This window comes from Rattus norvegicus, chromosome 10, assembly GCF_021556685.1.
Source record: "Rattus norvegicus strain SHRSP/BbbUtx chromosome 10, alternate assembly SHRSP_T2T, whole genome shotgun sequence".
Classification (NCBI taxonomy): domain Eukaryota; kingdom Metazoa; phylum Chordata; class Mammalia; order Rodentia; family Muridae; genus Rattus; species Rattus norvegicus.
Window position 1 is genome coordinate 106,310,073 of NC_141543.1, and position 13,055 is coordinate 106,323,127.

A 13,055-nucleotide genomic window follows, 5' to 3' on the forward strand; every position below is an offset into this window, starting at 1 on the left:
AAAGACAGGCAACCTTCTGGGACCATACTCATCTAAGACAGAAGCCCTGAGGACTGGCAGGGTATTCAGAGACAGGTAAGAGTGCTGGAACCCCAGATTGTTTCTAAGACAGGTGCTACTTAAAAAAATAAAAGAGGGGGAATTGTTGGGCCCTACCTTGGGGTGTTTCCCTTCCCCCTTGCTGAGCCTTTCAGCCCACTATGGAAAGAAGTTGCTTACGTCCTGTTTTGAGTCTGGGACTTTCCATGATGAATATTTTTCCTGTTTTCCTGGTTGGGGATTTTCACCTGCTTTATTATTTTTCCACGGCTTTTGCCTCTGGTATATAAGGAGATCTCAGTAAAGCCCGGACAGCATTCTCTTAAGATGAATGACCCGAATGTGTGTTTCTTCTTAAATCTTGCAGACCTACACCTAGTTCTCAGGCGTCGTCAGGACTCCATGGGTAACCACCTCCCAGCAGCCTTGCAGCACTGTGTGCTCCTTCCAGGTCTGCAGTCCCCTGGGATCCCCTGCCAAGAGCCAGCTGTCCAGGGCAAGCCTGTCTGTTCCAGAGCAAAAGTCTTTGTTTCATGGGAAGTCTTCAGATTAAAAAATGTTAAACCTGAGGCTTCTCACCCCACTACACACACACACACACACACACACACACACACACACACACACACACACACACTGTATGACTCCAGGCTTATGTGCAGCTTATGTGCAGAATGCTGCACAGTTGAGCCTTCGGGTTCCAAGAAAGGCTGGACATCGTTGGGTCTAAATAACCTTGATTGCCAGACACCATCAGGTTTTATCCAAATTGTGTTTGTCTCAGATCTTGCATAGACTTCAGTCTGAACTCCGTGTGTTTAGTTGTTTTTTTTCTTTCCTTTCTTTTTTTAAGAAACCAGTCTTTTGCACCCACTTCAAGAGTGACTGGGCACATAGTGGTTCCAGGTGTCACCTATCCCCACCATCTCCATCCCTGTCTATGCAGTGGTGACAGTAATGGTGGCAATGACAGAACAGCCTTGGTCCTTTAAATCATTTGTTGCACCCACTTAACTACACCTGGGCCAACAGGAGGTGGGAGAGAGACAATATATACAACACATGGCTGGTTACCATCTTGACTAATGGAGAAATAAGGCGGAGTCATAACTTCACCACCATCTTGATTAAGGGCAGCCACATGACTGGGAGCCATCTTTGTTTTGAGAAAGTCATAGCTTCACCACTGTATTAAACAAGGATTGCCAAATGCACTCAGTACCTCACTGACAGTTAAATCTAACTACTCTGTTAAGCTTTAGCCATTGGGATAAACCAAGTCATAAAGAAAACTACAATGGTCTATATAATGATGAAATATTGTAGGATCAGCAAAATTACCAGTCTCTCTGTGAACTGCACCTATGATTAAAATTTTTATTTTAACATTAGAAGAGCTTCAATGGAAAAATTGTGTTTTAAGGCTCAAACCTAACAGGATTGGCTTTATTTAACTTCTTGTATGTGTCTTCAAGGTCAAGTCTTGGATGAATAACTAGAAACAAGCCAAGTTTATCTATTCAACTGTACTGTACATAGACAGATGGCACTGGTGGGACTTCAGAGACCTGGTGAATATATCATTTAATGTGCTTAAACTTACCTTGACAGAGATTTCCAAATCCTAACAGTGACTCTCCCAAGGTCCCCACAGAAGATAGATGGGGCAGCAATGACTTCACCTGTATTGTGGAAATGCTAACCACTGGGAATAACTGTCCCTAATGTCTCACTGACTGTCAGGACTCTGCACAAACTATGGACATTCAGGACACTGGAAAACTGATGCCTTACTTTGCCTAGACAAAGATAGGATAAGCTTATCAGGTTCCTGATTCACAGAAAAGCTTATTCTGAAAACTGATGCTTTCCTGGGGCCTGTTTCCTCAACTAAGCTACCAACATCACATGAGCCTAATGGGTTGGTTGTCTAGGTAATGGGTAGGTACCTGCCATTCTAATTAATACATAGGCTGTTTAGATTATTCTTCTCAGGTCCCTGATGGGTTTGAAGACAAGATTAATGAAACAATCCACTTTCTACTATTTCCTTTGTCTAAAGGAACTCACTTTACAGTGATTGCTCCCAGTAACCAATCACCTGTGTCTCCTGGTGAATAATTGGATGGGAAAAAGTGTGATGTTTATGTAAAGTCTGAGGATACAAAAACTTAAGTTGTGAGGGTCTAAGAAAGTGTTTGAGGGTCTAAGAAAGTAGTAGAGGACTTAAAAAATGTAAATAGTGATAAGAAACTGATTAAAGGTAAATAGAAAGAATCAAAGGTGCTTCAGATTTCTTTTTCCTGTCCACAGCACCAGCTTCCTCAGAGGGCATGGCCTTTGTGCCTGCACATGCGCCTGCGCCTACTCTCTGAGACATGGCAGCGAAGGGTACAGGTTCGTCTTTCTCTGTTCAGCTCGCAATCTTTCTCCACAATATCGCAACCCCATTTTTAAAAGGCGCTTTCCCATAAGACCTGCCTTTATTTTCCCCTTAGTCATTCCAGAGCTATTGCGGGTACTGCAGTCTCTGTTTTTGCAGCTGCTTCATGGGTCTCCCAGGCTCCTCGGAGTTCCAGCGGCCCCAGCCATCTTTGTTTTCTGTTGGGATGGTGTTTTTTCACAGCATAGAACACTAATATGCCACATAAAGAAAGAATTGGAAAGAAACCAAATTTTATTATGATTGAAATATTTACATATAAAAATGAAAAATTTAAGATTTTAGAAAAGTTGTTAAATACATGCACATGTGCACATGCACACACATGCACATGCACACACATGTACAAATACATGCATGCACATACACATACACACATGCACACACATAAATATACATATATACATGCACACACATACATGCATACATACACACACATGCATGCACATACACACATGCACACACATACACACACATGCACACATACACTCACATATACCCACATATACACATACACACACACACACACACACACACACACACATAACCCACTCCACAGACACAAGGAGGTGGATACATGTGGGCCTACATCCTCCATCCTTCTGTCAGTCAAGCTAAGTCTGGCATCCTCCTCTGGCTTCTGAATGTGTGGAATGGCTGTGCATCTGCAAACAAATGTACACACACACATACATACATACCACACACATACACACACCACACATACCACACATGTAACACACACCATACACATACACACCACATACATGCACACACAAAACCCACCTCACACACACATAAACACACACATAGCACATGACCAAACTCTCTCTCTCTCTCTCTCTCTCTCTCTCTCTCTCACACACACACACACACACACACACACACACACACACACACACACACACAGACACACGCACACACACACACACCTCCATCCCCAAAATACCATTTAATGATAATCTTTTACTTTTTGTGTGTTACTGGAATCAAACCCAGTGTTCTCTGCATGGTAGACAGGCATGCTGCCATTGAGCCACAGCTCCAGTCTAAGGACGCCATTTAAAGTAAAAATAAGGGGCTGGAGGGACGGTTCAGTGGTTAAGAGCATTTGCTTCTTCTTCCAGAAGGCCCAAGTTCTAGTCCCAGCACACACATGAGGTAGCACAGAAATCACCTGTAGATCTAGGGATTTCTGAAGCTCTGATCTCACACACACATACCATTAAAAGAAAAAAATAAAATGGAGGTTTAAGCAATAAATATGTAGTTAAATAAATATAAGGAGGTGGAGACGTGGCTTATGGGTAAGAGTCACCTCTGACCTTCATGAAGAAATGCATTCACATGTACATACCAACACACAGTCACACACACAGTCCCACACACACAGTCACACACACACACAGTCAGACACACATATAGAAATTAAAAATAAAAGACAGGGACTGGAGAGACAACTCAGAGGACCCCAGTTTGCCTCCAAATAACCACAGGAAATGGCTTAGCATCCCCTGTGACTTTAGCTATGGGAGATCTGTCACTTTATTCCATTAGCCATGGGCACTGAACTCACCCCTGCATGTGTATGTGTGACACACACACACTCGCATACGCACTGAGACATATACAAATAAAATAAAACAAATGTTTTTAAAAAGTAAAAATAAAAGTATAATTTATTCAAAATCAACTTTAACAAACACATGAACAAGTTTCAAAGAAGAAATCATTTATTGAAGAACATTTTATTATTGGTTTTAAATATTATTTATTGAGTGTGTGGTGTGGGATGTGTTTGTGAGTGTGGGGTGCAGTGCAGCCTGCACATGGGAGTCAGAGGACAACTTATGGGAGTTGGTTCTCTCCTTCCACCCTAAGTCCTGGGCACTGACCTCAGGTGACCAGGCTTTCACCGCAAGGTTGATCCATCCCACCGACCCTTAGAAGATATTTTCAAAGTTCCCAAGTCATTGTGCTTACAGTCCATGCTCATAGATAAGTAAGTTATCCTAACGGTGCATTGGAGGCTCTGTGCTGCCTGGGTTTAATGTCCAATTGGCCTGAGCTAGAGTCACCTGAGGGAAGGAAACCTCAGCTGAGAAACAGCTCCATGCAGGCAGAGTGGTACAGACATTTGATGCCCACAGTGGGGAGGCAGAGGTAGGGGGATCTCTGTGAGTTCCAGGACAGCAAGTCACCAGGACTACATATAGAGACAGACTTCCTGTTTCAGGTCAGGACTGGTGGTCCTGGGTTCTATAAGAAAGCAGGCTGAGCAAGCCATGAGGTGCAGAACAGTAAGTGGCCGCCCTCCATGGCCTCTGCATCAGCTCCTGCCTCGGGGTTCCTCCCCTGTGTGTCTTCTGTTTTGACTGCTTTGATGCTGGACTGAGATATGGAAGAGACAACAGAATAAACCTTTTCTTCCCCCAGTTGCTTTTGGTTGTGGTTGGTGTTTCTTCACAGCAACAGAATCCCTGCCTGAGAGAGGGGCTCGCACTCAAAGTCCCAACACGGGCTTTTCAGAAAACCTTTCCTTTTATAAAACTTTGTGTGGTTGTGTGTGTGTGTGTGTGTGTGTGTGTGTGTGTGTTTGTGTGTGTGTGTGTGTGTTTGTGTGTGTGTGTTTGTGTGTGTGTGTTTGTGTGTGTGTGTGTGTGTGTGTCTATTTGTCTGTCTGTCTGTGCACCTTGTAAGTGCAGGACTTACAGAGACTAGAAGGAAGCGTTAATCCCTTGAGCTGTGTTATGAGACACCCAGGCTGGGTGCTAAGAAGTGAACTCAGCGTCTCTGACAGAGCAGTTGCTGCTCTCAGTGGAGCCATCTCTCTAGCCCAAATTTCACTTTCCTTTTAGGAACTTGATTGTCTTTCCCAAGATGGGACCAGCAGAGGACTTGTCCAGTGTGGAGGAAGACAAACAGATACGTAAGAAGAGAGCCGAAACACCAAGACTTAAGACTACCAGTCCAGCTAGAAGACCACCGTGTACCAGTGTGAACCACGCTGGCGCAGTGGGTGATGATGCTCCACAAGCCTGGGGACCAGCATTCAGTGTTCGAACCTCAAATGACTGTGGAAGGAGGGAACTGATTCGACGAATGTCTGCCCTGACTGTGGCATGCACGCACACACAATATACACTCAGTAATCATAAAATATAGAATGTAAGGAGTTAAACATAAACGTTTACAATTCAGGAAAACAATTTAAATTTTAGGGTGTCACCTTCTCTTCTTCCTGATATTATTAGTCTCCCCCTCCTCTTCATCTTCTTAGGTTGTTTATTTTGTTGAAAATATTTTTGTTTCTTTTTATTTGCATGAGGGTTTGTGCTACCATGTATGTTACTGTACCTGGCAGTGCTCAGACAGGGCCAGAGAGGAAGTTGGATCCCCTAGAAATGAAGTTAGAGGCCACTGTGAGCTTCTATGGGGTGCAAACATGGAGGAGAAGCCAGTGCTTGTAACTGTCAAACCATCTCTCCACCATTGTATGTAGCCTAAGATGATCTAGAATTTACTATGTAGCTGAGGATGAAACTCCAGATTCTCCTGCCTCTATGTCATGTGTGCTGGGATTGCAAGCATGTGCTTGTATGAAAATTTCATAAGTCAGAGTCAAAGACCTAAGCCACAAAAGGGATATTGACTAATTTGCTACATTGCAATTAAAAGCTATACATCAAAAGGTGTATCTCATTCTCTATATCTTATGACTATATATATATATGAATATATATATATATATATATATATATATATATATAGAGAGAGAGAGAGAGAGGAGGATCAGCAGAACTCACATAAAAGCAGGTCTTGGTGATGTGGTGATGTGTGCTTGTGTCGTATTTCATAACACCAGCAGGAAGGGAGAGAGAGGAAGAAGATGAGGAGGAGGAGGGAAGGAGAGAGAAGGGAAAAGGAAAAGAGGGTTTAAGTGTTTAACAACAGAAGGGAAAAATGATGTCCTAGGGTGCTTACATAGCCACCAAGAGTGTAGCATGGACAGGGTGCGTGTTAGAACATCCACATATCAGCTGTGGGAACCTCGAAGACACAATGTAAACTGGTAAAGCCACAAGACTTAGAAATGAACCAGGTGATTGGGCATGGTAGCACATGGCTGTAATCCCAGAACCAGGAAGGCAGAGTCAAGAGAATCAGGATTGGGGGTTGCAAACTAGCCTAGGTTGTATAGGGAGACCCTATTAATGACAAAAAGGAAGAAGAAAGGGTGGAGAAAAGCGAGAGACAGAGAGACAGACAGACAGACAGGAGGGGAGTGTTGGGTGCATCTCTGTGGCAAAGTGCTTGTTCTATGAGTCAGGCTTTGGGGTTAGTCTAGAACACTGGGGGAAAATCTAACATAGGTCCTGGTATGACAGTGCTGCTGAATTTCTTAGTTCAAGGCCAAACGGGTCTATATAGTGAATTCTGGACTAGACATCCATAGTGAGATTCTATGTAAAACAAAAAAAGTATAACTTTGTTTATATAACAATCAGAACCAGAGAAGCTAAAAAATACACCTTTGGCAAGCCCATGAGCATGTATGTGGCAAAGCCTTAAGCCAAGCAGATATAAGTGTTAGATTCAGGATGTCACCAAGGTGGCTGGGAATCAGGGATGTGACAGCAGACAGTAAGGTCATCAGTATAGACCGCATTCTATTAGTGAATATGGAGGACACAGTGCATTGGGTATTTTTCATGGAAGGTGTATGTATCTATTTGACAAGCTGTCACATTGTCCTCTAAGTGTCTACGTCTCTACCCTTGAATGAGTGCTGCCCTGGCCTTGGTTGGCGATGCTTCCCTCTGCTGTGGTGTAAGTGACAATCGATTGCTCAGCCCTGTATGACACTGCCATCCCACCACAAGGCGTGAGGGAGAGGAAAGAGTTCCACAGGCAGAGGTAGGGGAGGAGAGTGCCCTGAAATGCTGTGTTCTGAATGTGGCATTGTCTCCTGATCCTGAGGTCACTGTAGCCATGGTTACATGCCCAAGACCAAGTCAGCAAGGTCAGCTAGCATCCAGTCACGAGGCACTAACTGTTCTCGGTGAGATACAAAATGAAAAAGAGAAATGGAACATGAAGGGAAGCAGGGGACACAGGCCCGAGGGAATGGGAGAGTGGGGACACAGGTGGACAGGATAGAGTCATGTTGTACAGAAGTGTGAACTTACCAAAGAACAAGTAAAGGTACTGTGTTATAATTCCATTTAATTAATTTTAATTAATTTATTTAATATGAGTGTTGTCTGCATGTGCACCTGCACACCAGAAGAGGGCATCAGTTCCTACTGCAGGTGGGTGTGAGCCACCATGTAGTTACTGGAATTGAACTCAGGACCTCTGGAAGAGCAGCCAGTGTTGTTACCTGCTGAGCCAATTCCCCAGCTGGTATTTATTGGGCACATTCTTTTATGTGTTTGACACGTGCAGAGAATCTTCTAAGAGTCTCAGAGCATTCTCAAGAACACAGGTTTACTGGTTGTCCTCGGCCACCAGAGGTGATGCATCCAGGGACAGGGCCTCCATGTGAACAGACTTCATTGGCTCTCATGACAGGGCCCAATGCTGTGTCACCCAGAGCACCTCTGAGCCCTGTTCACCCACAGGACAGCACAGAGCATGCACAGGAACAGGGGCAACTCCAGAAACACCAGGATGCAGAAGTAGGGGCTGCTTAGAAGAGACCTGGAAGGGAGAAAGTCACAATGAGCTCCCTTCCCAGAAGGCGATGCTGCTGCCCTGTGCTATGTGCCTGTGTCCACCCTAGGTCTGTGTCCGCAGAGATCTATGCAGGGACAAGGACAGGACTGCCTGATAGGCCAGTGTGATTAATCCATAGCCCAAGAAGTAGCCATGAACTTGCTGTAGCCTGGCTTGCTCTCTCCAGACCAAGCCCATGGGACTCTGACCTCAGGGCCTCTACCCATGCAGTCACCTCCTCCCCAACCCACACCAAATCTCTTCTAACTGGACTTCTTCCACTTTCTCCTGGGTGTCATTCATTCATTCATTCATTCATTCATTCATTCATTCATTCATTCATTCATTCTATGTAGTCCTACCTGAACCACGCTGGCCTTCAACTCACAGGCATACACCTGTCTTCTCCTCCCAAGTACTGAGTGTCTTGTGCTTCCACATCCGCTGCTTATTTATTTTACATAGATAATTGTGTGTGTGTGTGTGTGTGTGTGTGTGTGTGTGTGTGTATGTGTGTGTGTGTTTGCTCACGTGAAGTTATGGAGGTGTACATACATGTGCATGAATGTAGTGGTTAGAGGACAACCTCGGTCATTCCTCAAGAGCTACTACTCTGCGTTGGTCCTGAGATAGGTCTCACTATGCTTCCACACCCGCTGCTTATTTATTTTACATAGATAATTGTGTGTGTGTGTGTGTGTGTGTGTGTGTGTGTGTTTGCTCACGTGAATTTATGGAGGTGTACATACATGTGCATGAATGTAGTGGTTAGAGGACAACCTCGGCCATTCCTCAAGAGCTACTACTCTGCGTTGGTCCTGAGATAGGTCCCACTATGTAGTCCAGGCTAGAATGGAATTCACTGTGTAGTGCAGGCTGGTCCTAAAGTCATAGAGCTTGACCTGCCTCTGCCTCCCAAGTGCTGGGATTAAAGGTGTGAGCCACCACACCTGGCCCATCTGTCTTGTTTTCTGACAGGATCTCTCACTAGCCTGAAGCTTGCCAAGTAGGCTGTGTAGCCAGTGAGTCTCAGGCATCCTTCTGTCTCTACCTCAACAGCTCTGGTCCTTCAAGTATGTGCCACCATGCCTGACTTTTCCTGTAGGTGATATGGCTTAAACTCAGATGTACTCAGAGGGGCAGAACCATCTCCGCACAGCCATTTCTACAGGCTCTGGGTGTGTTTAGGCAGGATCTCCCTAGGTTGTGGTGAGTGGGGGAGAGTCCATGGCAGGTAGCCGTGAGAGGCAAGCACATTTTGGAATTCTAGAGCCCAGGTTTTACCAGGAAATTCACAACTGCCAGGAGAGATACGAACAAGGGATAAATTAGGGTTAGCTCCATTTGGCCCCACAGATGCTGTGGCTACTGGGGGATAACAGGTTTAGCAAGTTTTTAAATATTTCTGGCCAACAAGTGGTTCTGTATCCTAGTGTCACTTCTGTGTCCTTATTTTCAGATGAGCAACTGGTACTCACAAGACCCTCCAGGTTAGCCTGAGCTTGGGAATGCAGCAGAGGCATACAAGAGGGAAATCCAAACCCTTCTACCTCTGCTCTCTCAGTATGACCCCTCCTCCCCAATAAAAAGGCTCCAGGGATATTGTTTCCTCACCGAGGCTGTGGGCTGGGAGCAGGAATTGTCATTTGTGGTCACGCTGGGCTGAGTGTCAACCGGTGAGGATGTGGTGGGCTCCTGAATCTTTGTACTGCTCCCAGGGCTCGAACCTGTGATTAGAGAGCAAATGATGGGAACACAAGGCAATTCCAGTGACCTCCACACTGTCTCCTACCCACAGGAAGCTCTGTCACTCTGCTTCACACAGCACCCTGGGCCGTGTGAACAGCTGTCTTATAGCCTATCGGCCCCATGGCCACACCAATGCCTGGTCAGGGATTCCCTTCTCACCCCATTTCAGGGTGCACAGTGTCTGGCCTGCACTTGTAAACATGGAGACAGTCTTCTTACAGAGGAGAGTATAAGTGTCAGTGACAGGATATTTGGTGAGTGCCATGTCTCATCCAACCTTAACCACACCATTTGCCTCCATGTCTGCCGTCCTTCTGGGGAAAAACAGGGTAGTGGGACTCCTTGTCTGTCTGGCCCACTCATTCCCAGTGTAATCCAGAAAGGCGACTAGGCAGGGTTCTCTGAGGAATGAACAGATGGAAAGTTCTAGAAAGGCAGGTGATTGTAGGGCCCTGGGCAGAGTGGCCTCTACTGCAGAGAGCTAGCAATTCAGTGGGATTTTCATTCCCAGGCTTCAGCATGAATCCACAGACGAAGTTGCAGGGAAACATAAGGGTGAAATAAAAATTGAGAACCAGGAGCTGGGTGTGGTGATGTATGCTTGCAATCCTAGTTCTGGAGTGGCAGAGACAAGGAGAGCAGGCATTAAAGATGAATCCTGAGAACAGAGTGAGATTGTGGTTAACCTGGTCTACTTGAGATCCTCTCTCAAATAACTATGATGATGATGAAGATGGAGAAGGAGAAGAAGGAAAAAAAGGAGAAAGATGAAGAACAACAGGAACAGGAAGAACAAGAAGATGTGATGATAAAAACTGGGATTATCAGGGGCATTTGACCCCTTCCTTCAGTCCCTGTCACCACACCTGCCCTTAACAGATGGTCTAATTCAGTACTATGATAAAGGAAAGCCCCATAATCTTAGAATGAACTATAGACATGGAGAATATTGGCGACTAAAGTAGCTGAAAGCCTGTCTTCCATCCAGCAAGGGGAACCTTGGAGGAATCCTCTGAGTTTCTCCCAGCAGGAAATTGTAGCTGGGAAAGGGGGACATGGGGGAGCTTAGAGGTGTTGAGGGGGTTCCTCAGGGCGCTGAGATGCCCTATACACTGTCTAGGCTCCTCCTTCTGTCTCTGGTGGTATCTCGGAAGTCACAGAATCAGTGATGAAGCTGGTACCCCAAGAATCCCGATGGAAGGGAACTATCCACTCAGTCGCAGGTCAGAGGCACCTTGAGAGAGGGGAGTTGATGTGCAGGGGTTCTGTTCCCATATGGAGATTGGGGACAGGATCATATGAGACCTGAGAAGGAGGACTTGTGTCTTACCAGGACAGGAAATCACAGAGAGCAGGCAATTCAGAGCCTGTCTCTAGAAAGTTTCACACCTGAAACTGTCCCACAGTGGACACAGAGAATCCCCAACAGGGACTGATGAGAGGACTCAGTAGGTCCTTGTTTGCCAAGCCTGATGACTTGAGTTTGACCCACAAGGTGGTAATAAAAAACTAACACCCAGAAGTTCTCCTTTGACTCTCACACAGCATGGACCAGGCTTACTCACAGACAAATAGACAGATAAATACACAAACAAGCAAACAAATAAATAAAATAGTAAAATGCCATCTAAGAACACAGGTTCGCCACTGTGTCTGTGTGCACAGACAATCATGTACTGGTATACACACACACTGTCAAACATACCACACATGTTCTCACAGAAGCAAGTGTGGACACACACTCCCTGTCCTGGATCACTAACTCTCCCAAGTCGTCATGCTAAGCATCATGGATTCCTTCTTCCATGAGGGAATGACAGCCCTGGACTCAGGCTGCCCTGGCATGAAGGAGGCTTACCTGGGACCACTGACAACTCAATCTTGAAGAACTTATCAATCCCCAAGGAGTCATCAGTAAATGGTGTATCCACCCCACACATGTAGGTCCCTGTATCCTCCAGGGTGAGTTTCTGAAAGATCACTGTGAAGATGAGGCTGTCTGGATGGTCCCTGATGGACACTCGGCCATTCCTAGCTTCTTCTGAAACTCCAGTCTTGATAATATTTTCACAAAGTAGAACAAGTGACCGTCTGCACCAGTATTTTTCATTCATCTTGTATTTCTCCTCATACTGACACCACACGACCAGGGACTCTCCCACAGTGCGTGTCACACTGCTGGGGCCTCGCAGAGGGAAACAGCCTGGAAGACACAAACCTCATAGCTGGATGAGGAGGAAGGCCTCCCTTGAGTCAGGTCATAGAAAACTCTCTGGTCTTGAGGCAACAGTGAGAAAGGAGAGAGGCTTTGTCAGAACAGGAGTCAGGATGGAGAGATTGTAAGATAAACAGAGATTATGTGGTTATGGCCCTGACAGTCACAGGTAACCCTCTCTGTGGGTCCTGATTCTGTCTCACGTGTGGTAGACATGACCATATGGTGCACAGAATCCTGGCAGCACTGCTGAGTCAGATGCTGACTGCCTCCAGCCCCATCCCACCCCATCCCCCAACCCACCCTCCTGCCTTTTCTCTAGGTCAGTCTGCTTGTGGTGGCTGCTCCTTTCACCTCACAAGGCCCTGTCAGGTTTACAGCAGGAGCTTCCATTTTCAACGATGGACCTGACACACCTGCCCCGTGCTCACCTGGGACCCGAGAGAGGAGCAGAGCTGAAGGCAGCCACAATCCTATTCCTCTGGGGATCATTTCTTCAGCTCAGTTGTCACCTGCACCCACACCAGAGCCTAGAGGGACAAAGGAGCAGTCTCCTTCTACACAGTAGAATGTCCTCTTGCCTAGTTCTCCTTTTTCTCCTCAGCTTCCTGGTTCCTTGCTCCCATGAGAGGCTCCAGATGAAAGGTATATGGAGGGCTCTATAGATGTTCCAGTCCTCAGAGGCTGTGGTTCCTACTACACCTAGCAAGTAGAGACTCCCATGGCTGTGGTTTGAGGATGCCCTCTGTCCCTGAGGGCTTCAACCTCCTGCCTGAAGGCCTGGGGGAACATTTCCTTTTTCGGTCAGGTGGTCCACCCTCTCTGAGAAGCCACTTCCTGAGTGGTTTAGAAAGCTGCCCTTCTCTTCCTCTAGCTTTGTGATCACAGAGA

At 46.0% G+C, this 13,055-nt stretch overlaps 1 pseudogene across 1 annotated transcript; it reads right to left on the bottom strand.

Moving 5' to 3' along the window:
- Positions 1-7,972: 7,972 nt before the first annotated feature.
- Cd300c-ps1 (CD300c molecule, pseudogene 1) lies at positions 7,973-12,743 on the bottom strand (annotated as a pseudogene). The gene is made up of 4 exons (XR_015632251.1): positions 12,596-12,743; positions 11,808-12,152; positions 9,815-9,927; positions 7,973-8,185 (listed from the first exon to the last, which is right to left on the bottom strand). The product of XR_015632251.1 is annotated as a CD300c molecule, pseudogene 1 (transcript).
- Positions 12,744-13,055: the final 312 nt, after the last annotated feature.